The 25,912-nt window shown below is 48.8% G+C and overlaps 18 non-coding genes across 18 annotated transcripts; 6 read left to right on the top strand and 12 right to left on the bottom strand.

The window, feature by feature from the left end:
* Positions 1-59: 59 nt before the first annotated feature.
* On the bottom strand, positions 60-132 carry trnak-cuu (transfer RNA lysine (anticodon CUU)). Its single transcript has one exon. It is a non-coding gene; the product is annotated as a tRNA-Lys (tRNA).
* An 821-nt stretch (positions 133-953) lies between these two features.
* On the bottom strand, positions 954-1,025 carry trnam-cau (transfer RNA methionine (anticodon CAU)). Its single transcript has one exon. It is a non-coding gene; the product is annotated as a tRNA-Met (tRNA).
* A 279-nt stretch (positions 1,026-1,304) lies between these two features.
* Positions 1,305-1,387, top strand: trnal-cag (transfer RNA leucine (anticodon CAG)). Its single transcript has one exon. It is a non-coding gene; the product is annotated as a tRNA-Leu (tRNA).
* Positions 1,388-4,170: 2,783 nt separating this feature from the next.
* Positions 4,171-4,243, bottom strand: trnak-cuu (transfer RNA lysine (anticodon CUU)). The gene has a single exon. It is a non-coding gene; the product is annotated as a tRNA-Lys (tRNA).
* An 821-nt stretch (positions 4,244-5,064) lies between these two features.
* trnam-cau (transfer RNA methionine (anticodon CAU)) lies at positions 5,065-5,136 on the bottom strand. Its single transcript has one exon. It is a non-coding gene; the product is annotated as a tRNA-Met (tRNA).
* Positions 5,137-5,415: 279 nt separating this feature from the next.
* Positions 5,416-5,498, top strand: trnal-cag (transfer RNA leucine (anticodon CAG)). Its single transcript has one exon. It is a non-coding gene; the product is annotated as a tRNA-Leu (tRNA).
* Positions 5,499-8,281: 2,783 nt separating this feature from the next.
* Positions 8,282-8,354, bottom strand: trnak-cuu (transfer RNA lysine (anticodon CUU)). Its single transcript has one exon. It is a non-coding gene; the product is annotated as a tRNA-Lys (tRNA).
* An 821-nt stretch (positions 8,355-9,175) lies between these two features.
* On the bottom strand, positions 9,176-9,247 carry trnam-cau (transfer RNA methionine (anticodon CAU)). Its single transcript has one exon. It is a non-coding gene; the product is annotated as a tRNA-Met (tRNA).
* Positions 9,248-9,526: 279 nt separating this feature from the next.
* On the top strand, positions 9,527-9,609 carry trnal-cag (transfer RNA leucine (anticodon CAG)). Its single transcript has one exon. It is a non-coding gene; the product is annotated as a tRNA-Leu (tRNA).
* Positions 9,610-12,392: 2,783 nt separating this feature from the next.
* trnak-cuu (transfer RNA lysine (anticodon CUU)) lies at positions 12,393-12,465 on the bottom strand. The gene has a single exon. It is a non-coding gene; the product is annotated as a tRNA-Lys (tRNA).
* Positions 12,466-13,286: 821 nt separating this feature from the next.
* Positions 13,287-13,358, bottom strand: trnam-cau (transfer RNA methionine (anticodon CAU)). Its single transcript has one exon. It is a non-coding gene; the product is annotated as a tRNA-Met (tRNA).
* A 279-nt stretch (positions 13,359-13,637) lies between these two features.
* trnal-cag (transfer RNA leucine (anticodon CAG)) lies at positions 13,638-13,720 on the top strand. The gene has a single exon. It is a non-coding gene; the product is annotated as a tRNA-Leu (tRNA).
* A 2,783-nt stretch (positions 13,721-16,503) lies between these two features.
* Positions 16,504-16,576, bottom strand: trnak-cuu (transfer RNA lysine (anticodon CUU)). The gene has a single exon. It is a non-coding gene; the product is annotated as a tRNA-Lys (tRNA).
* An 821-nt stretch (positions 16,577-17,397) lies between these two features.
* Positions 17,398-17,469, bottom strand: trnam-cau (transfer RNA methionine (anticodon CAU)). Its single transcript has one exon. It is a non-coding gene; the product is annotated as a tRNA-Met (tRNA).
* A 279-nt stretch (positions 17,470-17,748) lies between these two features.
* On the top strand, positions 17,749-17,831 carry trnal-cag (transfer RNA leucine (anticodon CAG)). The gene has a single exon. It is a non-coding gene; the product is annotated as a tRNA-Leu (tRNA).
* Positions 17,832-21,509: 3,678 nt separating this feature from the next.
* trnam-cau (transfer RNA methionine (anticodon CAU)) lies at positions 21,510-21,581 on the bottom strand. The gene has a single exon. It is a non-coding gene; the product is annotated as a tRNA-Met (tRNA).
* A 279-nt stretch (positions 21,582-21,860) lies between these two features.
* Positions 21,861-21,943, top strand: trnal-cag (transfer RNA leucine (anticodon CAG)). Its single transcript has one exon. It is a non-coding gene; the product is annotated as a tRNA-Leu (tRNA).
* A 3,677-nt stretch (positions 21,944-25,620) lies between these two features.
* Positions 25,621-25,692, bottom strand: trnam-cau (transfer RNA methionine (anticodon CAU)). Its single transcript has one exon. It is a non-coding gene; the product is annotated as a tRNA-Met (tRNA).
* Positions 25,693-25,912: the final 220 nt, after the last annotated feature.

Below are 25,912 nucleotides of genomic sequence, written 5' to 3' on the forward strand. Positions count from 1 at the left end.
ATCGAGGTGTAAGAGGTTCAAGGATGAGCGGGAAACTTTGTTAATAAGGAGACGGGCACCGCCCAACGTGGGGCTCGAACCCACGACCCTGAGATTAAGAGTCTCATGCTCTACCGACTGAGCTAGCCGGGCGCCGGTGGAGCTGGTGGTTAACTTGTCCCTGTTGACGGCAATTTGACAAGGTATACTTCCTGGCTTTTCATCATGTGCTGACCGGATTCGAGAGTAGCACACCCTGTTCTTTGTTGATTACTGTACCTCCAGCAGCGCAAATGTCAGTAATCATTGAAATGTACGACCTACAATCTCCTCAGCATGCCCGCGTGGACTCCTCAGTGATCATCCTTCTACGTTCTGCTGTAGTTTTCATGCAAGTGAAAACCGTGCTCCAAATAACAGCGGCACAGTTGTATCCTGCGGTAAGCATTCTTCTAATTCCATCGTTTTGCTCCAGGTAAAAGGTAGCGCATCATAGTGTTGATATTCCAAGGTTTCAGAGTCCGTATTGGATGGCTTGGATGCAGACATCGCTCAGAGCTCCCAGTATGATTTTCCCGAGTTCAGTTTTGCAGTGTTTTAGTGCTTTACTACTTCCAGTGGGCCTTTGAATGCTCTGCTAAGTAGAGACGTGACATAATTACTAATGCGACCGAGTGTGCTGGCTGTTCCTGGTTCGTAATGATTAACGCGAGAAATCAATATAAACATAACTGCTTCGATTTCGAGGTTCAGTTGAAGCTTTCAAAGAAACTATCAAAGACCTCAGAACAACCGAAGACACATTTGGTCATCTCCGTATTGGTGAAGATTAAAGAGTCCCGCAAGTGTCAAGCTTGCACAAACACACACGAGAGAGAAACTCAGGACAGAATTTAAAGAAAGGGAGATGCAGACTATTTGAAGGCACTTTGCTAACCTAATGGCACGCTTATGAATCGTGCATAGGACACATGTAGCAGAGGATGGTTTCGATCCATCGACCTCTGGGTTATGGGCCCAGCACGCTTCCGCTGCGCCACTCTGCTGACGGCCTCTCTGCGTGTGGCGCACAACTGCTCTTTTTATTTCCTACATAAGTGATGAAAGAGTTGAAAGTTTCAACGACAAACGCAGACGTCACTTTGAGCGCTTGGTGTTGTAGCACAAATCATCACATGCTGCTCTACACTGGATTATAAAAGCCGACACATTTTCCAAACATATTAATGCTGGAGTCACACTGTAGTATTAATAACAGTGCGATACTCGAGGAGCGTAGTGGGATCGCGGTGGCTCATCAGACCGCCCCGGGACAGGGGGCCCGCGTCAGGATGGCCGAGCGGTCTAAGGCGCTGCGTTCAGGTCGCAGTCTCCCCTGGAGGCGTGGGTTCGAATCCCACTCCTGACAAAAAGCTTGCTCAGTGCCGTCTCCAGTCGGGTGCAAATGGGTGAAGCAGCCTGCCGCGGGGAACGTGCGCCGATAGGCGTAGGTGTATCCCCTGCCTCTTCCGATTTAGCTCGTGCTCCATAGGATGGAAGCGGATGCTCTGGCTTTTTGACTCGAATATAACCTGATCACAACAGAAGGCCGTGCAGCCCAGTGCTGGTTTAAGAATGCCTCGTGTCTTCAGGCCCCTATTCCTTCAGGTTACCCCTTTGGAATAGTCGTCCGAAAAAGACGGGAAAGGAAAAGCATGTAAGCTCCCACACACTGCGTTAGCATTAGCGGTTGGAATCTGATGGGAGAAAAGCAACCTGGCTCGCCGTCAAGCAATCCATCCCTGGTCTCCCACGTGACAGGCGGGGATACGCACCACTATACTAACGAGGAGCGCTTGCTTGGCGCTTGAAGACACTTCCTCTTGCGGCTACTACTGTTTCCGGTTTCGTCTTTTCTTTTCATTCCTCCCAGAGGAGCGCATGAAAACGTTTCCATCTGCGCCATCCTCACCCCTCCAATGCTATGGTCCCTGCTCCTCCTGGTGCACTGCAAACACTCATTCAGCCGGTTCTTTCAGTTTGAATACTTAGGTCTTCAAAGGCTGGAAGTAGGGCGCAAGACATGCCAATGCCAAAAGCGTGGCAGTGTGCTTCCAGCTGTGAAATGTCACTGGTGGATGTTGAAGACATTACTTCCAAGGCAGCAGGTCCAAGCGATTTAGCATTTGTACAAGAAGCAGGAAGAGAGAAACGGCACTCCGCCTTTTTCTGGGCAGGCCGAAGCGACAGGAGAAGGGCGCCGTAGTCGGCAGGATTCGAGCCAACGCGGGGAGACCCCAATGGCTTTCTAGCCCAGCGCCTTAACCGCTCGGCCACGACTATAGGGAGCGCCGCCGCCGCCGGCTTGCGATCATTTAACACGGAGGGCGAGGCGGCGGCGGTAACCTTTTTCAATGCCGCTCTCCGTTTCCCCCCCAAAAAAGCCAAATGACATGCTAGCACTCGGACACCCTTCAGAAGACTGAAGGGTGGCTTACAGCTGGAAGGATTAGGTCTCCTCCTTCCGACGCGACAATCGAACTTCCTTAGGCAGAGAGAAAGCAACATCGAGGAGCGTCAACAAGACTTTAGAAGCTGCGACACACGCCACTTTCAGTCGCAGACACAGCAGTTTTAAAGGCAGGAATCGCCTTTGCGAACGCCATGAGAAACAGAACGCAAGCTCAGGTCCTGCGGTTTAACAAACAGCCACGGCTTTCAAGCGACATTTCTTTTCTGGAGCGAATTCACTTTCAACTTCAAGAAATTCACACAACTTGCGAAATACGAAATACAAATCTGGCTCATCGCTGCACAAGAAATACCGCCGGCTGGCAAGAAAATGACAACGGTGTTTTTCCTTAACGAAAAACTTCCCATGGAGAAAAACAACGGCTGTGCGTCTCTGTCGGCTTGATTCAGTTTAATGCAAGTATTCATTCTCCTCCTGGAAAATACAGCTTGCGAAAGATGAAATACAATTCTTGGCTTTTCTGGGTGAGTGCAGAAGAAATCCTGCCGGCTGGCAGAAGAATTCCAGCCTTTTTTACTCTTTAACCACAAACTTGCGAATGATACAAAGCAAGCGGGGTGCGTTTCTGTGCAGCTGTTAACTGAACAGCTGCTGCTTCAAGCCCACCCAGGGCTCATTCCGATTTCAACATCATGCCCCCTGAAGGTAGACTGGATTTCTTTGCGAAGCATTCACCTTTTGGACGTTTCAGGAAAGGTGCGTGTCGATGCCAGACTTGAAAAGCTTTCCATACACAGAAACAACATACTGCTTTTGATTGATGGGAAACGGCAAGAGCGGTTTGAGCAGCTCCGGCCTCTCAACCGCTTTACAATGTGATCGGCACCTCGGTAGCCAGTTTAGAAGGCTGAAAAGGATGCTGGAAGCACAGCGACGTTCTAAAACCAGCGCTTGAAAAGCATCTGCATACATAAAATGTCCATTTCCCCAAAGCTGAATCTGCATCTTCAGAAGATTGTCAGCTATACGTTTTCGTTCTTTGTTTCCTTTTTTTACGACAAGCTTTCGAGAAATGAACTGTCTATTGTGATGAAGGCTGCATTAGAAATTGTGCATCTAGCTTAGTTCAATGAAATCGGGAGGTGCACCTGTCTCAAGCGGATGGCTCTTTGCAGGCACACTACGGAAACCTGCGGGCGCAAGTTGGGAGAAGTGACTCTTGCAGAGTGTTGAGCTTCGAGAAGAGGGCTCCGCTCAGGAAGATATTTCCACATGTTGAAGAGTCGCTTTTCGCCCTTTCTTTCCCACATTTTTCCAGTGCGGTTATTGATCGCGTTCAAAATGTTTTCCCAACGTACGTGTTACCTGCAAAATCACAGTGAAACTGTTATGCCGAAAAGATTCCTAATAGTTATTGTATTAGAATAGCTCTCCAATTTCTTAGCCTTCGTACACGCAATGTTTAAGGAAACGCTAGAGTAAATGAAACTGTAAATAGACAGGAGCTCTTCTTAGTTTTCATACAAGTTATGATGGCTGCAGCTCCTATCTGCGTCCGGGTGACCGGAGCCAAGGGATTATCTGCGGAACCTTTGATTTATCTCTCGGGCAAGGAGCTAGATACGCCCTTTTCATCTCGGTTTGATCACACCTGTGCATTAAAACGCAGTGCTCGGTACCATCGAGGTGTAAGAGGTTCAAGGATGAGCGGGAAACTTTGTTAATAAGGAGACGGGCACCGCCCAACGTGGGGCTCGAACCCACGACCCTGAGATTAAGAGTCTCATGCTCTACCGACTGAGCTAGCCGGGCGCCGGTGGAGCTGGTGGTTAACTTGTCCCTGTTGACGGCAATTTGACAAGGTATACTTCCTGGCTTTTCATCATGTGCTGACCGGATTCGAGAGTAGCACACCCTGTTCTTTGTTGATTACTGTACCTCCAGCAGCGCAAATGTCAGTAATCATTGAAATGTACGACCTACAATCTCCTCAGCATGCCCGCGTGGACTCCTCAGTGATCATCCTTCTACGTTCTGCTGTAGTTTTCATGCAAGTGAAAACCGTGCTCCAAATAACAGCGGCACAGTTGTATCCTGCGGTAAGCATTCTTCTAATTCCATCGTTTTGCTCCAGGTAAAAGGTAGCGCATCATAGTGTTGATATTCCAAGGTTTCAGAGTCCGTATTGGATGGCTTGGATGCAGACATCGCTCAGAGCTCCCAGTATGATTTTCCCGAGTTCAGTTTTGCAGTGTTTTAGTGCTTTACTACTTCCAGTGGGCCTTTGAATGCTCTGCTAAGTAGAGACGTGACATAATTACTAATGCGACCGAGTGTGCTGGCTGTTCCTGGTTCGTAATGATTAACGCGAGAAATCAATATAAACATAACTGCTTCGATTTCGAGGTTCAGTTGAAGCTTTCAAAGAAACTATCAAAGACCTCAGAACAACCGAAGACACATTTGGTCATCTCCGTATTGGTGAAGATTAAAGAGTCCCGCAAGTGTCAAGCTTGCACAAACACACACGAGAGAGAAACTCAGGACAGAATTTAAAGAAAGGGAGATGCAGACTATTTGAAGGCACTTTGCTAACCTAATGGCACGCTTATGAATCGTGCATAGGACACATGTAGCAGAGGATGGTTTCGATCCATCGACCTCTGGGTTATGGGCCCAGCACGCTTCCGCTGCGCCACTCTGCTGAGGGCCTCTCTGCGTGTGGCGCACAACTGCTCTTTTTATTTCCTACATAAGTGATGAAAGAGTTGAAAGTTTCAACGACAAACGCAGACGTCACTTTGAGCGCTTGGTGTTGTAGCACAAATCATCACATGCTGCTCTACACTGGATTATAAAAGCCGACACATTTTCCAAACATTTTAATGCTGGAGTCACACTGTAGTATTAATAACAGTGCGATACTCGAGGAGCGTAGTGGGATCGCGGTGGCTCATCAGACCGCCCCGGGACAGGGGGCCCGCGTCAGGATGGCCGAGCGGTCTAAGGCGCTGCGTTCAGGTCGCAGTCTCCCCTGGAGGCGTGGGTTCGAATCCCACTCCTGACAAAAAGCTTGCTCAGTGCCGTCTCCAGTCGGGTGCAAATGGGTGAAGCAGCCTGCCGCGGGGAACGTGCGCCGATAGGCGTAGGTGTATCCCCTGCCTCTTCCGATTTAGCTCGTGCTCCATAGGATGGAAGCGGATGCTCTGGCTTTTTGACTCGAATATAACCTGATCACAACAGAAGGCCGTGCAGCCCAGTGCTGGTTTAAGAATGCCTCGTGTCTTCAGGCCCCTATTCTTTCAGGTTACCCCTTTGGAATAGTCGTCCGAAAAAGACGGGAAAGGAAAAGCATGTAAGCTCCCACACACTGCGTTAGCATTAGCGGTTGGAATCTGATGGGAGAAAAGCAACCTGGCTCGCCGTCAAGCAATCCATCCCTGGTCTCCCACGTGACAGGCGGGGATACGCACCACTATACTAACGAGGAGCGCTTGCTTGGCGCTTGAAGACACTTCCTCTTGCGGCTACTACTGTTTCCGGTTTCGTCTTTTCTTTTCATTCCTCCCAGAGGAGCGCATGAAAACGTTTCCATCTGCGCCATCCTCACCCCTCCAATGCTATGGTCCCTGCTCCTCCTGGTGCACTGCAAACACTCATTCAGCCGGTTCTTTCAGTTTGAATACTTAGGTCTTCAAAGGCTGGAAGTAGGGCGCAAGACATGCCAATGCCAAAAGCGTGGCAGTGTGCTTCCAGCTGTGAAATGTCACTGGTGGATGTTGAAGACATTACTTCCAAGGCAGCAGGTCCAAGCGATTTAGCGTTTGTACAAGAAGCAGGAAGAGAGAAACGGCACTCCGCCTTTTTCTGGGCAGGCCGAAGCGACAGGAGAAGGGCGCCGTAGTGGGCAGGATTCGAGCCGACGCGGGGAGACCCCAATGGCTTTCTAGCCCAGCGCCTTAACCGCTCGGCCACGACTATAGGGAGCGCCGCCGCCGCCGGCTTGCGATCATTTAACACGGAGGGCGAGGCGGCGGCGGTAACCTTTTTCAATGTCGCTCTCCGTTTCCCCCCCAAAAAAGCCAAATGACATGCTAGCACTCGGACACCCTTCAGAAGACTGAAGGGTGGCTTAAAGCTGGAAGGATTAGGTCTCCCCGTTCCGACGCGACAATCGAACTTCCTTAGGCAGAGAGAAAGCAACATCGAGGAGCGTCAACAAGACTTTAGAAGCTGCGACACACGCCACTTTCAGTCGCAGACACAGCAGTTTTAAAGGCAGGAATCGCCTTTGCGAACGCCATGAGAAACAGAACGCAAGCTCAGGTCCTGCGGTTTAACAAACAGCCACGGCTTTCAAGCGACATTTCTTTTCTGGAGCGAATTCACTTTCAACTTCAAGAAATTCACACAACTTGCGAAATACGAAATACAAATCTGGCTCATCGCTGCACAAGAAATACCGCCGGCTGGCAAGAAAATGACAACGGTGTTTTTCCTTAACGAAAAACTTCCCATGGAGAAAAACAACGGCTGTGCGTCTCTGTCGGCTTGATTCAGTTTAATGCAAGTATTCATTCTCCTCCTGGAAAATACAGCTTGCGAAAGATGAAATACAATTCTTGGCTTTTCTGGGTGAGTGCAGAAGAAATCCTGCCGGCTGGCAGAAGAATTCCAGCCTTTTTTACTCTTTAACCACAAACTTGCGAATGATACAAAGCAAGCGGGGTGCGTTTCTGTGCAGCTGTTAACTGAACAGCTGCTGCTTCAAGCCCACCCAGGGCTCATTCCGATTTCAACATCATGCCCCCTGAAGGTAGACTGGATTTCTTTGCGAAGCATTCACCTTTTGGACGTTTCAGGAAAGGTGCGTGTCGATGCCAGACTTGAAAAGCTTTCCATACAAAGAAACAACATAGTGCTTTTGATTGATGGGAAACGGCAAGAGCGGTTTGAGCAGCTCCGGCCTCTCAACCGCTTTACAATGTGATCGGCACCTCGGTAGCCAGTTTAGAAGGCTGAAAAGGATGCTGGAAGCACAGCGACGTTCTAAAACCAGCGCTTGAAAAGCATCTGCATACATAAAATGTCCATTTCCCCAAAGCTGAATCTGCATCTTCAGAAGATTGTCAGCTATACGTTTTCGTTCTTTGTTTCCTTTTTTTACGACAAGCTTTCGAGAAATGAACTGTCTATTGTGATGAAGGCTGCATTAGAAATTGTGCATCTAGCTTAGTTCAATGAAATCGGGAGGTGCACCTGTCTCAAGCGGATGGCTCTTTGCAGGCACACTACGGAAACCTGCGGGCGCAAGTTGGGAGAAGTGACTCTTGCAGAGTGTTGAGCTTCGAGAAGAGGGCTCCGCTCAGGAAGATATTTCCACATGTTGAAGAGTCGCTTTTCGCCCTTTCTTTCCCACATTTTTCCAGTGCGGTTATTGATCGCGTTCAAAATGTTTTCCCAACGTACGTGTTACCTGCAAAATCACAGTGAAACTGTTATGGCGAAAAGATTCCTAATAGTTATTGTATTAGAATAGCTCTCCAATTTCTTAGCCTTCGTACACGCAATGTTTAAGGAAACGCTAGAGTAAATGAAACTGTAAATAGACAGGAGCTCTTCTTAGTTTTCATACAAGTTATGATGGCTGCAGCTCCTATCTGCGTCCGGGTGACCGGAGCCAAGGGATTATCTGCGGAACCTTTGATTTATCTCTCGGGCAAGGAGCTAGATACGCCCTTTTCATCTCGGTTTGATCACACCTGTGCATTAAAACGCAGTGCTCGGTACCATCGAGGTGTAAGAGGTTCAAGGATGAGCGGGAAACTTTGTTAATAAGGAGACGGGCACCGCCCAACGTGGGGCTCGAACCCACGACCCTGAGATTAAGAGTCTCATGCTCTACCGACTGAGCTAGCCGGGCGCCGGTGGAGCTGGTGGTTAACTTGTCCCTGTTGACGGCAATTTGACAAGGTATACTTCCTGGCTTTTCATCATGTGCTGACCGGATTCGAGAGTAGCACACCCTGTTCTTTGTTGATTACTGTACCTCCAGCAGCGCAAATGTCAGTAATCATTGAAATGTACGACCTACAATCTCCTCAGCATGCCCGCGTGGACTCCTCAGTGATCATCCTTCTACGTTCTGCTGTAGTTTTCATGCAAGTGAAAACCGTGCTCCAAATAACAGCGGCACAGTTGTATCCTGCGGTAAGCATTCTTCTAATTCCATCGTTTTGCTCCAGGTAAAAGGTAGCGCATCATAGTGTTGATATTCCAAGGTTTCAGAGTCCGTATTGGATGGCTTGGATGCAGACATCGCTCAGAGCTCCCAGTATGATTTTCCCGAGTTCAGTTTTGCAGTGTTTTAGTGCTTTACTACTTCCAGTGGGCCTTTGAATGCTCTGCTAAGTAGAGACGTGACATAATTACTAATGCGACCGAGTGTGCTGGCTGTTCCTGGTTCGTAATGATTAACGCGAGAAATCAATATAAACATAACTGCTTCGATTTCGAGGTTCAGTTGAAGCTTTCAAAGAAACTATCAAAGACCTCAGAACAACCGAAGACACATTTGGTCATCTCCGTATTGGTGAAGATTAAAGAGTCCCGCAAGTGTCAAGCTTGCACAAACACACACGAGAGAGAAACTCAGGACAGAATTTAAAGAAAGGGAGATGCAGACTATTTGAAGGCACTTTGCTAACCTAATGGCACGCTTATGAATCGTGCATAGGATACATGTAGCAGAGGATGGTTTCGATCCATCGACCTCTGGGTTATGGGCCCAGCACGCTTCCGCTGCGCCACTCTGCTGAGGGCCTCTCTGCGTGTGGCGCACAACTGCTCTTTTTATTTCCTACATAAGTGATGAAAGAGTTGAAAGTTTCAACGACAAACGCAGACGTCACTTTGAGCGCTTGGTGTTGTAGCACAAATCATCACATGCTGCTCTACACTGGATTATAAAAGCCGACACATTTTCCAAACATTTTAATGCTGGAGTCACACTGTAGTATTAATAACAGTGCGATACTCGAGGAGCGTAGTGGGATCGCGGTGGCTCATCAGACCGCCCCGGGACAGGGGGCCCGCGTCAGGATGGCCGAGCGGTCTAAGGCGCTGCGTTCAGGTCGCAGTCTCCCCTGGAGGCGTGGGTTCGAATCCCACTCCTGACAAAAAGCTTGCTCAGTGCCGTCTCCAGTCGGGTGCAAATGGGTGAAGCAGCCTGCCGCGGGGAACGTGCGCCGATAGGCGTAGGTGTATCCCCTGCCTCTTCCGATTTAGCTCGTGCTCCATAGGATGGAAGCGGATGCTCTGGCTTTTTGACTCGAATATAACCTGATCACAACAGAAGGCCGTGCAGCCCAGTGCTGGTTTAAGAATGCCTCGTGTCTTCAGGCCCCTATTCTTTCAGGTTACCCCTTTGGAATAGTCGTCCGAAAAAGACGGGAAAGGAAAAGCATGTAAGCTCCCACACACTGCGTTAGCATTAGCGGTTGGAATCTGATGGGAGAAAAGCAACCTGGCTCGCCGTCAAGCAATCCATCCCTGGTCTCCCACGTGACAGGCGGGGATACGCACCACTATACTAACGAGGAGCGCTTGCTTGGCGCTTGAAGACACTTCCTCTTGCGGCTACTACTGTTTCCGGTTTCGTCTTTTCTTTTCATTCCTCCCAGAGGAGCGCATGAAAACGTTTCCATCTGCGCCATCCTCACCCCTCCAATGCTATGGTCCCTGCTCCTCCTGGTGCACTGCAAACACTCATTCAGCCGGTTCTTTCAGTTTGAATACTTAGGTCTTCAAAGGCTGGAAGTAGGGCGCAAGACATGCCAATGCCAAAAGCGTGGCAGTGTGCTTCCAGCTGTGAAATGTCACTGGTGGATGTTGAAGACATTACTTCCAAGGCAGCAGGTCCAAGCGATTTAGCGTTTGTACAAGAAGCAGGAAGAGAGAAACGGCACTCCGCCTTTTTCTGGGCAGGCCGAAGCGACAGGAGAAGGGCGCCGTAGTGGGCAGGATTCGAGCCGACGCGGGGAGACCCCAATGGCTTTCTAGCCCAGCGCCTTAACCGCTCGGCCACGACTATAGGGAGCGCCGCCGCCGCCGGCTTGCGATCATTTAACACGGAGGGCGAGGCGGCGGCGGTAACCTTTTTCAATGTCGCTCTCCGTTTCCCCCCCAAAAAAGCCAAATGACATGCTAGCACTCGGACACCCTTCAGAAGACTGAAGGGTGGCTTAAAGCTGGAAGGATTAGGTCTCCCCGTTCCGACGCGACAATCGAACTTCCTTAGGCAGAGAGAAAGCAACATCGAGGAGCGTCAACAAGACTTTAGAAGCTGCGACACACGCCACTTTCAGTCGCAGACACAGCAGTTTTAAAGGCAGGAATCGCCTTTGCGAACGCCATGAGAAACAGAACGCAAGCTCAGGTCCTGCGGTTTAACAAACAGCCACGGCTTTCAAGCGACATTTCTTTTCTGGAGCGAATTCACTTTCAACTTCAAGAAATTCACACAACTTGCGAAATACGAAATACAAATCTGGCTCATCGCTGCACAAGAAATACCGCCGGCTGGCAAGAAAATGACAACGGTGTTTTTCCTTAACGAAAAACTTCCCATGGAGAAAAACAACGGCTGTGCGTCTCTGTCGGCTTGATTCAGTTTAATGCAAGTATTCATTCTCCTCCTGGAAAATACAGCTTGCGAAAGATGAAATACAATTCTTGGCTTTTCTGGGTGAGTGCAGAAGAAATCCTGCCGGCTGGCAGAAGAATTCCAGCCTTTTTTACTCTTTAACCACAAACTTGCGAATGATACAAAGCAAGCGGGGTGCGTTTCTGTGCAGCTGTTAACTGAACAGCTGCTGCTTCAAGCCCACCCAGGGCTCATTCCGATTTCAACATCATGCCCCCTGAAGGTAGACTGGATTTCTTTGCGAAGCATTCACCTTTTGGACGTTTCAGGAAAGGTGCGTGTCGATGCCAGACTTGAAAAGCTTTCCATACAAAGAAACAACATAGTGCTTTTGATTGATGGGAAACGGCAAGAGCGGTTTGAGCAGCTCCGGCCTCTCAACCGCTTTACAATGTGATCGGCACCTCGGTAGCCAGTTTAGAAGGCTGAAAAGGATGCTGGAAGCACAGCGACGTTCTAAAACCAGCGCTTGAAAAGCATCTGCATACATAAAATGTCCATTTCCCCAAAGCTGAATCTGCATCTTCAGAAGATTGTCAGCTATACGTTTTCGTTCTTTGTTTCCTTTTTTTACGACAAGCTTTCGAGAAATGAACTGTCTATTGTGATGAAGGCTGCATTAGAAATTGTGCATCTAGCTTAGTTCAATGAAATCGGGAGGTGCACCTGTCTCAAGCGGATGGCTCTTTGCAGGCACACTACGGAAACCTGCGGGCGCAAGTTGGGAGAAGTGACTCTTGCAGAGTGTTGAGCTTCGAGAAGAGGGCTCCGCTCAGGAAGATATTTCCACATGTTGAAGAGTCGCTTTTCGCCCTTTCTTTCCCACATTTTTCCAGTGCGGTTATTGATCGCGTTCAAAATGTTTTCCCAACGTACGTGTTACCTGCAAAATCACAGTGAAACTGTTATGGCGAAAAGATTCCTAATAGTTATTGTATTAGAATAGCTCTCCAATTTCTTAGCCTTCGTACACGCAATGTTTAAGGAAACGCTAGAGTAAATGAAACTGTAAATAGACAGGAGCTCTTCTTAGTTTTCATACAAGTTATGATGGCTGCAGCTCCTATCTGCGTCCGGGTGACCGGAGCCAAGGGATTATCTGCGGAACCTTTGATTTATCTCTCGGGCAAGGAGCTAGATACGCCCTTTTCATCTCGGTTTGATCACACCTGTGCATTAAAACGCAGTGCTCGGTACCATCGAGGTGTAAGAGGTTCAAGGATGAGCGGGAAACTTTGTTAATAAGGAGACGGGCACCGCCCAACGTGGGGCTCGAACCCACGACCCTGAGATTAAGAGTCTCATGCTCTACCGACTGAGCTAGCCGGGCGCCGGTGGAGCTGGTGGTTAACTTGTCCCTGTTGACGGCAATTTGACAAGGTATACTTCCTGGCTTTTCATCATGTGCTGACCGGATTCGAGAGTAGCACACCCTGTTCTTTGTTGATTACTGTACCTCCAGCAGCGCAAATGTCAGTAATCATTGAAATGTACGACCTACAATCTCCTCAGCATGCCCGCGTGGACTCCTCAGTGATCATCCTTCTACGTTCTGCTGTAGTTTTCATGCAAGTGAAAACCGTGCTCCAAATAACAGCGGCACAGTTGTATCCTGCGGTAAGCATTCTTCTAATTCCATCGTTTTGCTCCAGGTAAAAGGTAGCGCATCATAGTGTTGATATTCCAAGGTTTCAGAGTCCGTATTGGATGGCTTGGATGCAGACATCGCTCAGAGCTCCCAGTATGATTTTCCCGAGTTCAGTTTTGCAGTGTTTTAGTGCTTTACTACTTCCAGTGGGCCTTTGAATGCTCTGCTAAGTAGAGACGTGACATAATTACTAATGCGACCGAGTGTGCTGGCTGTTCCTGGTTCGTAATGATTAACGCGAGAAATCAATATAAACATAACTGCTTCGATTTCGAGGTTCAGTTGAAGCTTTCAAAGAAACTATCAAAGACCTCAGAACAACCGAAGACACATTTGGTCATCTCCGTATTGGTGAAGATTAAAGAGTCCCGCAAGTGTCAAGCTTGCACAAACACACACGAGAGAGAAACTCAGGACAGAATTTAAAGAAAGGGAGATGCAGACTATTTGAAGGCACTTTGCTAACCTAATGGCACGCTTATGAATCGTGCATAGGACACATGTAGCAGAGGATGGTTTCGATCCATCGACCTCTGGGTTATGGGCCCAGCACGCTTCCGCTGCGCCACTCTGCTGACGGCCTCTCTGCGTGTGGCGCACAACTGCTCTTTTTATTTCCTACATAAGTGATGAAAGAGTTGAAAGTTTCAACGACAAACGCAGACGTCACTTTGAGCGCTTGGTGTTGTAGCACAAATCATCACATGCTGCTCTACACTGGATTATAAAAGCCGACACATTTTCCAAACATTTTAATGCTGGAGTCACACTGTAGTATTAATAACAGTGCGATACTCGAGGAGCGTAGTGGGATCGCGGTGGCTCATCAGACCGCCCCGGGACAGGGGGCCCGCGTCAGGATGGCCGAGCGGTCTAAGGCGCTGCGTTCAGGTCGCAGTCTCCCCTGGAGGCGTGGGTTCGAATCCCACTCCTGACAAAAAGCTTGCTCAGTGCCGTCTCCAGTCGGGTGCAAATGGGTGAAGCAGCCTGCCGCGGGGAACGTGCGCCGATAGGCGTAGGTGTATCCCCTGCCTCTTCCGATTTAGCTCGTGCTCCATAGGATGGAAGCGGATGCTCTGGCTTTTTGACTCGAATATAACCTGATCACAACAGAAGGCCGTGCAGCCCAGTGCTGGTTTAAGAATGCCTCGTGTCTTCAGGCCCCTATTCTTTCAGGTTACCCCTTTGGAATAGTCGTCCGAAAAAGACGGGAAAGGAAAAGCATGTAAGCTCCCACACACTGCGTTAGCATTAGCGGTTGGAATCTGATGGGAGAAAAGCAACCTGGCTCGCCGTCAAGCAATCCATCCCTGGTCTCCCACGTGACAGGCGGGGATACGCACCACTATACTAACGAGGAGCGCTTGCTTGGCGCTTGAAGACACTTCCTCTTGCGGCTACTACTGTTTCCGGTTTCGTCTTTTCTTTTCATTCCTCCCAGAGGAGCGCATGAAAACGTTTCCATCTGCGCCATCCTCACCCCTCCAATGCTATGGTCCCTGCTCCTCCTGGTGCACTGCAAACACTCATTCAGCCGGTTCTTTCAGTTTGAATACTTAGGTCTTCAAAGGCTGGAAGTAGGGCGCAAGACATGCCAATGCCAAAAGCGTGGCAGTGTGCTTCCAGCTGTGAAATGTCACTGGTGGATGTTGAAGACATTACTTCCAAGGCAGCAGGTCCAAGCGATTTAGCGTTTGTACAAGAAGCAGGAAGAGAGAAACGGCACTCCGCCTTTTTCTGGGCAGGCCGAAGCGACAGGAGAAGGGCGCCGTAGTGGGCAGGATTCGAGCCGACGCGGGGAGACCCCAATGGCTTTCTAGCCCAGCGCCTTAACCGCTCGGCCACGACTATAGGGAGCGCCGCCGCCGCCGGCTTGCGATCATTTAACACGGAGGGCGAGGCGGCGGCGGTAACCTTTTTCAATGTCGCTCTCCGTTTCCCCCCCAAAAAAGCCAAATGACATGCTAGCACTCGGACACCCTTCAGAAGACTGAAGGGTGGCTTAAAGCTGGAAGGATTAGGTCTCCCCGTTCCGACGCGACAATCGAACTTCCTTAGGCAGAGAGAAAGCAACATCGAGGAGCGTCAACAAGACTTTAGAAGCTGCGACACACGCCACTTTCAGTCGCAGACACAGCAGTTTTAAAGGCAGGAATCGCCTTTGCGAACGCCATGAGAAACAGAACGCAAGCTCAGGTCCTGCGGTTTAACAAACAGCCACGGCTTTCAAGCGACATTTCTTTTCTGGAGCGAATTCACTTTCAACTTCAAGAAATTCACACAACTTGCGAAATACGAAATACAAATCTGGCTCATCGCTGCACAAGAAATACCGCCGGCTGGCAAGAAAATGACAACGGTGTTTTTCCTTAACGAAAAACTTCCCATGGAGAAAAACAACGGCTGTGCGTCTCTGTCGGCTTGATTCAGTTTAATGCAAGTATTCATTCTCCTCCTGGAAAATACAGCTTGCGAAAGATGAAATACAATTCTTGGCTTTTCTGGGTGAGTGCAGAAGAAATCCTGCCGGCTGGCAGAAGAATTCCAGCCTTTTTTACTCTTTAACCACAAACTTGCGAATGATACAAAGCAAGCGGGGTGCGTTTCTGTGCAGCTGTTAACTGAACAGCTGCTGCTTCAAGCCCACCCAGGGCTCATTCCGATTTCAACATCATGCCCCCTGAAGGTAGACTGGATTTCTTTGCGAAGCATTCACCTTTTGGACGTTTCAGGAAAGGTGCGTGTCGATGCCAGACTTGAAAAGCTTTCCATACAAAGAAACAACATAGTGCTTTTGATTGATGGGAAACGGCAAGAGCGGTTTGAGCAGCTCCGGCCTCTCAACCGCTTTACAATGTGATCGGCACCTCGGTAGCCAGTTTAGAAGGCTGAAAAGGATGCTGGAAGCACAGCGACGTTCTAAAACCAGCGCTTGAAAAGCATCTGCATACATAAAATGTCCATTTCCCCAAAGCTGAATCTGCATCTTCAGAAGATTGTCAGCTATACGTTTTCGTTCTTTGTTTCCTTTTTTTACGACAAGCTTTCGAGAAATGAACTGTCTATTGTGATGAAGGCTGCATTAGAAATTGTGCATCTAGCTTAGTTCAATGAAATCGGGAGGTGCACCTGTCTCAAGCGGATGGCTCTTTGCAGGCACACTACGGAAACCTGCGGGCGCAAGTTGGGAGAAGTGACTCTTGCAGAGTGTTGAGCTTCGAGAAGAGGGCTCCGCTCAGGAAGATATTTCCACATGTTGAAGAGTCGCTTTTCGCCCTTTCTTTCCCACATTTTTCCAGTGCGGTTATTGATCGCGTTCAAAATGTTTTCCCAACGTACGTGTTACCTGCAAAATCACAGTGAAACTGTTATGGCGAAAAGATTCCTAATAGTTATTGTATTAGAATAGCTCTCCAATTTCTTAGCCTTCGTACACGCAATGTTTAAGGAAACGCTAGAGTAAATGAAACTGTAAATAGACAGGAGCTCTTCTTAGTTTTCATACAAGTTATGATGGCTGCAGCTCCTATCTGCGTCCGGGTGACCGGAGCCAAGGGATTATCTGCGGAACCTTTGATTTATCTCTCGGGCAAGGAGCTAGATACGCCCTTTTCATCTCGGTTTGATCACACCTGTGCATTAAAACGCAGTGCTCGGTACCATCGAGGTGTAAGAGGTTCAAGGATGAGCGGGAAACTTTGTTAATAAGGAGACGGGCACCGCCCAACGTGGGGCTCGAACCCACGACCCTGAGATTAAGAGTCTCATGCTCTACCGACTGAGCTAGCCGGGCGCCGGTGGAGCTGGTGGTTAACTTGTCCCTGTTGACGGCAATTTGACAAGGTATACTTCCTGGCTTTTCATCATGTGCTGACCGGATTCGAGAGTAGCACACCCTGTTCTTTGTTGATTACTGTACCTCCAGCAGCGCAAATGTCAGTAATCATTGAAATGTACGACCTACAATCTCCTCAGCATGCCCGCGTGGACTCCTCAGTGATCATCCTTCTACGTTCTGCTGTAGTTTTCATGCAAGTGAAAACCGTGCTCCAAATAACAGCGGCACAGTTGTATCCTGCGGTAAGCATTCTTCTAATTCCATCGTTTTGCTCCAGGTAAAAGGTAGCGCATCATAGTGTTGATATTCCAAGGTTTCAGAGTCCGTATTGGATGGCTTGGATGCAGACATCGCTCAGAGCTCCCAGTATGATTTTCCCGAGTTCAGTTTTGCAGTGTTTTAGTGCTTTACTACTTCCAGTGGGCCTTTGAATGCTCTGCTAAGTAGAGACGTGACATAATTACTAATGCGACCGAGTGTGCTGGCTGTTCCTGGTTCGTAATGATTAACGCGAGAAATCAATATAAACATAACTGCTTCGATTTCGAGGTTCAGTTGAAGCTTTCAAAGAAACTATCAAAGACCTCAGAACAACCGAAGACACATTTGGTCATCTCCGTATTGGTGAAGATTAAAGAGTCCCGCAAGTGTCAAGCTTGCACAAACACACACGAGAGAGAAACTCAGGACAGAATTTAAAGAAAGGGAGATGCAGACTATTTGAAGGCACTTTGCTAACCTAATGGCACGCTTATGAATCGTGCATAGGACACATGTAGCAGAGGATGGTTTCGATCCATCGACCTCTGGGTTATGGGCCCAGCACGCTTCCGCTGCGCCACTCTGCTGAGGGCCTCTCTGCGTGTGGCGCACAACTGCTCTTTTTATTTCCTACATAAGTGATGAAAGAGTTGAAAGTTTCAACGACAAACGCAGACGTCACTTTGAGCGCTTGGTGTTGTAGCACAAATCATCACATGCTGCTCTACACTGGATTATAAAAGCCGACACATTTTCCAAACATTTTAATGCTGGAGTCACACTGTAGTATTAATAACAGTGCGATACTCGAGGAGCGTAGTGGGATCGCGGTGGCTCATCAGACCGCCCCGGGACAGGGGGCCCGCGTCAGGATGGCCGAGCGGTCTAAGGCGCTGCGTTCAGGTCGCAGTCTCCCCTGGAGGCGTGGGTTCGAATCCCACTCCTGACAAAAAGCTTGCTCAGTGCCGTCTCCAGTCGGGTGCAAATGGGTGAAGCAGCCTGCCGCGGGGAACGTGCGCCGATAGGCGTAGGTGTATCCCCTGCCTCTTCCGATTTAGCTCGTGCTCCATAGGATGGAAGCGGATGCTCTGGCTTTTTGACTCGAATATAACCTGATCACAACAGAAGGCCGTGCAGCCCAGTGCTGGTTTAAGAATGCCTCGTGTCTTCAGGCCCCTATTCCTTCAGGTTACCCCTTTGGAATAGTCGTCCGAAAAAGACGGGAAAGGAAAAGCATGTAAGCTCCCACACACTGCGTTAGCATTAGCGGTTGGAATCTGATGGGAGAAAAGCAACCTGGCTCGCCGTCAAGCAATCCATCCCTGGTCTCCCACGTGACAGGCGGGGATACGCACCACTATACTAACGAGGAGCGCTTGCTTGGCGCTTGAAGACACTTCCTCTTGCGGCTACTACTGTTTCCGGTTTCGTCTTTTCTTTTCATTCCTCCCAGAGGAGCGCATGAAAACGTTTCCATCTGCGCCATCCTCACCCCTCCAATGCTATGGTCCCTGCTCCTCCTGGTGCACTGCAAACACTCATTCAGCCGGTTCTTTCAGTTTGAATACTTAGGTCTTCAAAGGCTGGAAGTAGGGCGCAAGACATGCCAATGCCAAAAGCGTGGCAGTGTGCTTCCAGCTGTGAAATGTCACTGGTGGATGTTGAAGACATTACTTCCAAGGCAGCAGGTCCAAGCGATTTAGCGTTTGTACAAGAAGCAGGAAGAGAGAAACGGCACTCCGCCTTTTTCTGGGCAGGCCGAAGCGACAGGAGAAGGGCGCCGTAGTGGGCAGGATTCGAGCCGACGCGGGGAGACCCCAATGGCTTTCTAGCCCATCGCCTTAACCGCTCGGCCACGACTACAGGGAGCGCCGCCGCCGCCGGCTTGCGATCATTTAACACGGAGGGCGAGGCGGCGGCGGTAACCTTTTTCAATGTCGCTCTCCGCTTCCCCCCAAAAAAAAGCCAAATGACATGCTAGCACTCGGACACCCTTCAGAAGACTGAAGGGTGGCTTAAAGCTGGAAGGATTAGGTCTCCCCGTTCCGACGCGACAATCGAACTTCCTTAGGCAGAGAGAAAGCAACATCGAGGAGCGTCAACAAGACTTTAGAAGCTGCGACACACGCCACTTTCAGTCGCAGACACAGCAGTTTTAAAGGCAGGAATCGCCTTTGCGAACGCCATGAGAAACAGAACGCAAGCTCAGGTCCTGCGGTTTAACAAACAGCCACGGCTTTCAAGCGACATTTCTTTTCTGGAGCGAATTCACTTTCAACTTCAAGAAATTCACACAACTTGCGAAATACGAAATACAAATCTGGCTCATCGCTGCACAAGAAATACCGCCGGCTGGCAAGAAAATGACAACGGTGTTTTTCCTTAACGAAAAACTTCCCATGGAGAAAAACAACGGCTGTGCGTCTCTGTCGGCTTGATTCAGTTTAATGCAAGTATTCATTCTCCTCCTGGAAAATACAGCTTGCGAAAGATGAAATACAATTCTTGGCTTTTCTGGGTGAGTGCAGAAGAAATCCTGCCGGCTGGCAGAAGAATTCCAGCCTTTTTTACTCTTTAACCACAAACTTGCGAATGATACAAAGCAAGCGGGGTGCGTTTCTGTGCAGCTGTTAACTGAACAGCTGCTGCTTCAAGCCCACCCAGGGCTCATTCCGATTTCAACATCATGCCCCCTGAAGGTAGACTGGATTTCTTTGCGAAGCATTCACCTTTTGGACGTTTCAGGAAAGGTGCGTGTCGATGCCAGACTTGAAAAGCTTTCCATACAAAGAAACAACATAGTGCTTTTGATTGATGGGAAACGGCAAGAGCGGTTTGAGCAGCTCCGGCCTCTCAACCGCTTTACAATGTGATCGGCACCTCGGTAGCCAGTTTAGAAGGCTGAAAAGGATGCTGGAAGCACAGCGACGTTCTAAAACCAGCGCTTGAAAAGCATCTGCATACATAAAATGTCCATTTCCCCAAAGCTGAATCTGCATCTTCAGAAGATTGTCAGCTATACGTTTTCGTTCTTTGTTTCCTTTTTTTACGACAAGCTTTCGAGAAATGAACTGTCTATTGTGATGAAGGCTGCATTAGAAATTGTGCATCTAGCTTAGTTCAATGAAATCGGGAGGTGCACCTGTCTCAAGCGGATGGCTCTTTGCAGGCACACTACGGAAACCTGCGGGCGCAAGTTGGGAGAAGTGACTCTTGCAGAGTGTTGAGCTTCGAGAAGAGGGCTCCGCTCAGGAAGATATTTCCACATGTTGAAGAGTCGCTTTTCGCCCTTTCTTTCCCACATTTTTCCAGTGCGGTTATTGATCGCGTTCAAAATGTTTTCCCAACGTACGTGTTACCTGCAAAATCACAGTGAAACTGTTATGCCGAAAAGATTCCTAATAGTTATTGTATTAGAATAGCTCTCCAATTTCTTAGCCTTCGTACACGCAATGTTTAAGGAAACGCTAGAGTAAATGAAACTGTAAATAGACAGGAGCTCTTCTTAGTTTTCATACAAGTTATGATGGCTGCAGCTCCTATCTGCGTCCGGGTGACCGGAGCCAAGGGATTATCTGCGGAACCTTTGATTTATCTCTCGGGCAAGGAGCTAGATACGCCCTTTTCATCTCGGTTTGATCACACCTGTGCATTAAAACGCAGTGCTCGGTACCATCGAGGTGTAAGAGGATCAAGGATGAGCGGGAAACTTTGTTAATAAGGAGACGGGCACCGCCCAACGTGGGGCTCGAACCCAGGACCCTGAGATTAAGAGTCTCATGCTCTACCGACTGAGCTAGCCGGGCGCCGGTGGAGCTGGTGGTTAACTTGTCCCTGTTGACGGCAATTTGACAAGGTATACTTCCTGGCTTTTCATCATGTGCTGACCGGATTCGAGAGTAGCACACCCTGTTCTTTGTTGATTACTGTACCTCCAGCAGCGCAAATGTCAGTAATCATTGAAATGTACGACCTACAATCTCCTCAGCATGCCCGCGTGGACTCCTCAGTGATCATCCTTCTACGTTCTGCTGTAGTTTTCATGCAAGTGAAAACCGTGCTCCAAATAACAGCGGCACAGTTGTATCCTGCGGTAAGCATTCTTCTAATTCCATCGTTTTGCTCCAGGTAAAAGGTAGCGCATCATAGTGTTGATATTCCAAGGTTTCAGAGTCCGTATTGGATGGCTTGGATGCAGACATCGCTCAGAGCTCCCAGTATGATTTTCCCGAGTTCAGTTTTGCAGTGTTTTAGTGCTTTACTACTTCCAGTGGGCCTTTGAATGCTCTGCTAAGTAGAGACGTGACATAATTACTAATGCGACCGAGTGTGCTGGCTGTTCCTGGTTCGTAATGATTAACGCGAGAAATCAATATAAACATAACTGCTTCGATTTCGAGGTTCAGTTGAAGCTTTCAAAGAAACTATCAAAGACCTCAGAACAACCGAAGACACATTTGGTCATCTCCGTATTGGTGAAGATTAAAGAGTCCCGCAAGTGTCAAGCTTGCACAAACACACACGAGAGAGAAACTCAGGACAGAATTTAAGGAAAGGGAGATGCAGACTATTTGAAGGCACTTTGCTAACCTAATGGCATGCTTATGAATCGTGCATAGGACACATGTAGCAGAGGATGGTTTCGATCCATCGACCTCTGGGTTATGGGCCCAGCACGCTTCCGCTGCGCCACTCTGCTGACGGCCTCTCTGCGTGTGGCGCACAACTGCTCTTTTTATTTCCTACATAAGTGATGAAAGAGTTGAAAGTTTCAACGACAAACGCAGACGTCACTTTGAGCGCTTGGTGTTGTAGCACAAATCATCACATGCTGCTCTACACTGGATTATAAAAGCCGACACATTTTCCAAACATTTTAATGCTGGAGTCACACTGTAGTATTAATAACAGTGCGATACTCGAGGAGCGTAGTGGGATCGCGGTGGCTCATCAGACCGCCCCGGGACAGGGGGCCCGCGTCAGGATGGCCGAGCGGTCTAAGGCGCTGCGTTCAGGTCGCAGTCTCCCCTGGAGGCGTGGGTTCGAATCCCACTCCTGACAAAAAGCTTGCTCAGTGCCGTCTCCAGTCGGGTGCAAATGGGTGAAGCAGCCTGCCGCGGGGAACGTGCGCCGATAGGCGTAGGTGTATCCCCTGCCTCTTCCGATTTAGCTCGTGCTCCATAGGATGGAAGCGGATGCTCTGGCTTTTTGACTCGAATATAACCTGATCACAACAGAAGGCCGTGCAGCCCAGTGCTGGTTTAAGAATGCCTCGTGTCTTCAGGCCCCTATTCCTTCAGGTTACCCCTTTGGAATAGTCGTCCGAAAAAGACGGGAAAGGAAAAGCATGTAAGCTCCCACACACTGCGTTAGCATTAGCGGTTGGAATCTGATGGGAGAAAAGCAACCTGGCTCGCCGTCAAGCAATCCATCCCTGGTCTCCCACGTGACAGGCGGGGATACGCACCACTATACTAACGAGGAGCGCTTGCTTGGCGCTTGAAGACACTTCCTCTTGCGGCTACTACTGTTTCCGGTTTCGTCTTTTCTTTTCATTCCTCCCAGAGGAGCGCATGAAAACGTTTCCATCTGCGCCATCCTCACCCCTCCAATGCTATGGTCCCTGCTCCTCCTGGTGCACTGCAAACACTCATTCAGCCGGTTCTTTCAGTTTGAATACTTAGGTCTTCAAAGGCTGGAAGTAGGGCGCAAGACATGCCAATGCCAAAAGCGTGGCAGTGTGCTTCCAGCTGTGAAATGTCACTGGTGGATGTTGAAGACATTACTTCCAAGGCAGCAGGTCCAAGCGATTTAGCGTTTGTACAAGAAGCAGGAAGAGAGAAACGGCACTCCGCCTTTTTCTGGGCAGGCCGAAGCGACAGGAGAAGGGCGCCGTAGTCGGCAGGATTCGAGCCGACGCGGGGAGACCCCAATGGCTTTCTAGCCCATCGCCTTAACCGCTCGGCCACGACTACAGGGAGCGCCGCCGCCGCCGGCTTGCGATCATTTAACACGGAGGGCGAGGCGGCGGCGGTAACCTTTTTCAATGTCGCTCTCCGCTTCCCCCCAAAAAAAGCCAAATGACATGCTAGCACTCGGACACCCTTCAGAAGACTGAAGGGTGGCTTAAAGCTGGAAGGATTAGGTCTCCCCGTTCCGACGCGACAATCGAACTTCCTTAGGCAGAGAGAAAGCAACATCGAGGAGCGTCAACAAGACTTTAGAAGCTGCGACACACGCCACTTTCAGTCGCAGACACAGCAGTTTTAAAGGCAGGAATCGCCTTTGCGAACGCCATGAGAAACAGAACGCAAGCTCAGGTCCTGCGGTTTAACAAACAGCCTCGGCTTTCAAGCGACATTTCTTTTCTGGAGCGAATTCACTTTCAACTTCAAGAAATTCACACAACTTGCGAAATACGAAATACAAATCTGGCTCATCGCTGCACAAGAAATACCGCCGGCTGGCAAGAAAATGACAACGGTGTTTTTCCTTAACGAAAAACTTCCCATGGAGAAAAACAACGGCTGTGCGTCTCTGTCGGCTTGATTCAGTTTAATGCAAGTATTCATTCTCCTCCTGGAAAATACAGCTTGCGAAAGATGAAATACAATTCTTGGCTTTTCTGGGTGAGTGCAGAAGAAATCCTGCCGGCTGGCAGAAGAATTCCAGCCTTTTTTACTCTTTAACCACAAACTTGCGAATGATACAAAGAGAGCGGGGTGCGTTTCTGTGCAGCTGTTAACTGAACAGCTGCTGCTTCAAGCCCACCCAGGGCTCATTCCGATTTCAACATCATGCCCCCTGAAGGTAGACTGGATTTCTTTGCGAAGCATTCACCTTTTGGACGTTTCAGGAAAGGTGCGTGTCGATGCCAGACTTGAAAAGCTTTCCATACAAAGAAACAACATAGTGCTTTTGATTGATGGGAAACGGCAAGAGCGGTTTGAGCAGCTCCGGCCTCTCAACCGCTTTACAATGTGATCGGCACCTCGGTAGCCAGTTTAGAAGGCTGAAAAGGATGCTGGAAGCACAGCGACGTTCTAAAACCAGCGCTTGAAAAGCATCTGCATACATAAAATGTCCATTTCCCCAAAGATGAATCTGCATCTTCAGAAGATTGTCAGCTATACGTTTTCGTTCTTTGTTTCCTTTTTTTACGACAAGCTTTCGAGAAATGAACTGTCTATTGTGATGAAGGCTGCATTAGAAATTGTGCATCTAGCTTAGTTCAATGAAATCGGGAGGTGCACCTGTCTCAAGCGGATGGCTCTTTGCAGGCACACTACGGAAACCTGCGGGCGCAAGTTGGGAGAAGTGACTCTTGCAGAGTGTTGAGCTTCGAGAAGAGGGCTCCGCTCAGGAAGATATTTCCACATGTTGAAGAGTCGCTTTTCGCCCTTTCTTTCCCACATTTTTCCAGTGCGGTTATTGATCGCGTTCAAAATGTTTTCCCAACGTACGTGTTACCTGCAAAATCACAGTGAAACTGTTATGCCGAAAAGATTCCTAATAGTTATTGTATTAGAATAGCTCTCCAATTTCTTAGCCTTCGTACACGCAATGTTTAAGGAAACGCTAGAGTAAATGAAACTGTAAATAGACAGGAGCTCTTCTTAGTTTTCATACAAGTTATGATGGCTGCAGCTCCTATCTGCGTCCGGGTGACCGGAGCCAAGGGATTATCTGCGGAACCTTTGATTTATCTCTCGGGCAAGGAGCTAGATACGCCCTTTTCATCTCGGTTTGATCACACCTGTGCATTAAAACGCAGTGCTCGGTACCATCGAGGTGTAAGAGGTTCAAGGATGAGCGGGAAACTTTGTTAATAAGGAGACGGGCACCGCCCAACGTGGGGCTCGAACCCAGGACCCTGAGATTAAGAGTCTCATGCTCTACCGACTGAGCTAGCCGGGCGCCGGTGGAGCTGGTGGTTAACTTGTCCCTGTTCACGGCAATTTGACAAGGTATACTTCCTGGCTTTTCATCATGTGCTGACCGGATTCGAGAGTAGCACACCCTGTTCTTTGTTGATTACTGTACCTCCAGCAGCGCAAATGTCAGTAATCATTGAAATGTACGACCTACAATCTCCTCAGCATGCCCGCGTGGACTCCTCAGTGATCATCCTTCTACGTTCTGCTGTAGTTTTCATGCAAGTGAAAACCGTGCTCCAAATAACAGCGGCACAGTTGTATCCTGCGGTAAGCATTCTTCTAATTCCATCGTTTTGCTCCAGGTAAAAGGTAGCGCATCATAGTGTTGATATTCCAAGGTTTCAGAGTCCGTATTGGATGGCTTGGATGCAGACATCGCTCAGAGCTCCCAGTATGATTTTCCCGAGTTCAGTTTTGCAGTGTTTTAGTGCTTTACTACTTCCAGTGGGCCTTTGAATGCTCTGCTAAGTAGAGACGTGACATAATTACTAATGCGACCGAGTGTGCTGGCTGTTCCTGGTTCGTAATGATTAACGCGAGAAATCAATATAAACATAACTGCTTCGATTTCGAGGTTCAGTTGAAGCTTTCAAAGAAACTATCAAAGACCTCAGAACAACCGAAGACACATTTGGTCATCTCCGTATTGGTGAAGATTAAAGAGTCCCGCAAGTGTCAAGCTTGCACAAACACACACGAGAGAGAAACTCAGGACAGAATTTAAGGAAAGGCAGATGCAGACTATTTGAAGGCACTTTGCTAACCTAATGGCATGCTTATGAATCGTGCATAGGACACATGTAGCAGAGGATGGTTTCGATCCATCGACCTCTGGGTTATGGGCCCAGCACGCTTCCGCTGCGCCACTCTGCTGACGGCCTCTCTGCGTGTGGCGCACAACTGCTCTTTTTATTTCCTACATAAGTGATGAAAGAGTTGAAAGTTTCAACGACAAACGCAGACGTCACTTTGAGCGCTTGGTGTTGTAGCACAAATCATCACATGCTGCTCTACACTGGATTATAAAAGCCGACACATTTTCCAAACATTTTAATGCTGGAGTCACACTGTAGTATTAATAACAGTGCGATAC

The sequence above is a fragment of the Lepisosteus oculatus genome, unplaced genomic scaffold (assembly GCF_040954835.1).
Source record: "Lepisosteus oculatus isolate fLepOcu1 unplaced genomic scaffold, fLepOcu1.hap2 HAP2_SCAFFOLD_75, whole genome shotgun sequence".
In the NCBI taxonomy this organism is placed as follows: Eukaryota; Metazoa; Chordata; class Actinopteri; order Semionotiformes; family Lepisosteidae; genus Lepisosteus; species Lepisosteus oculatus.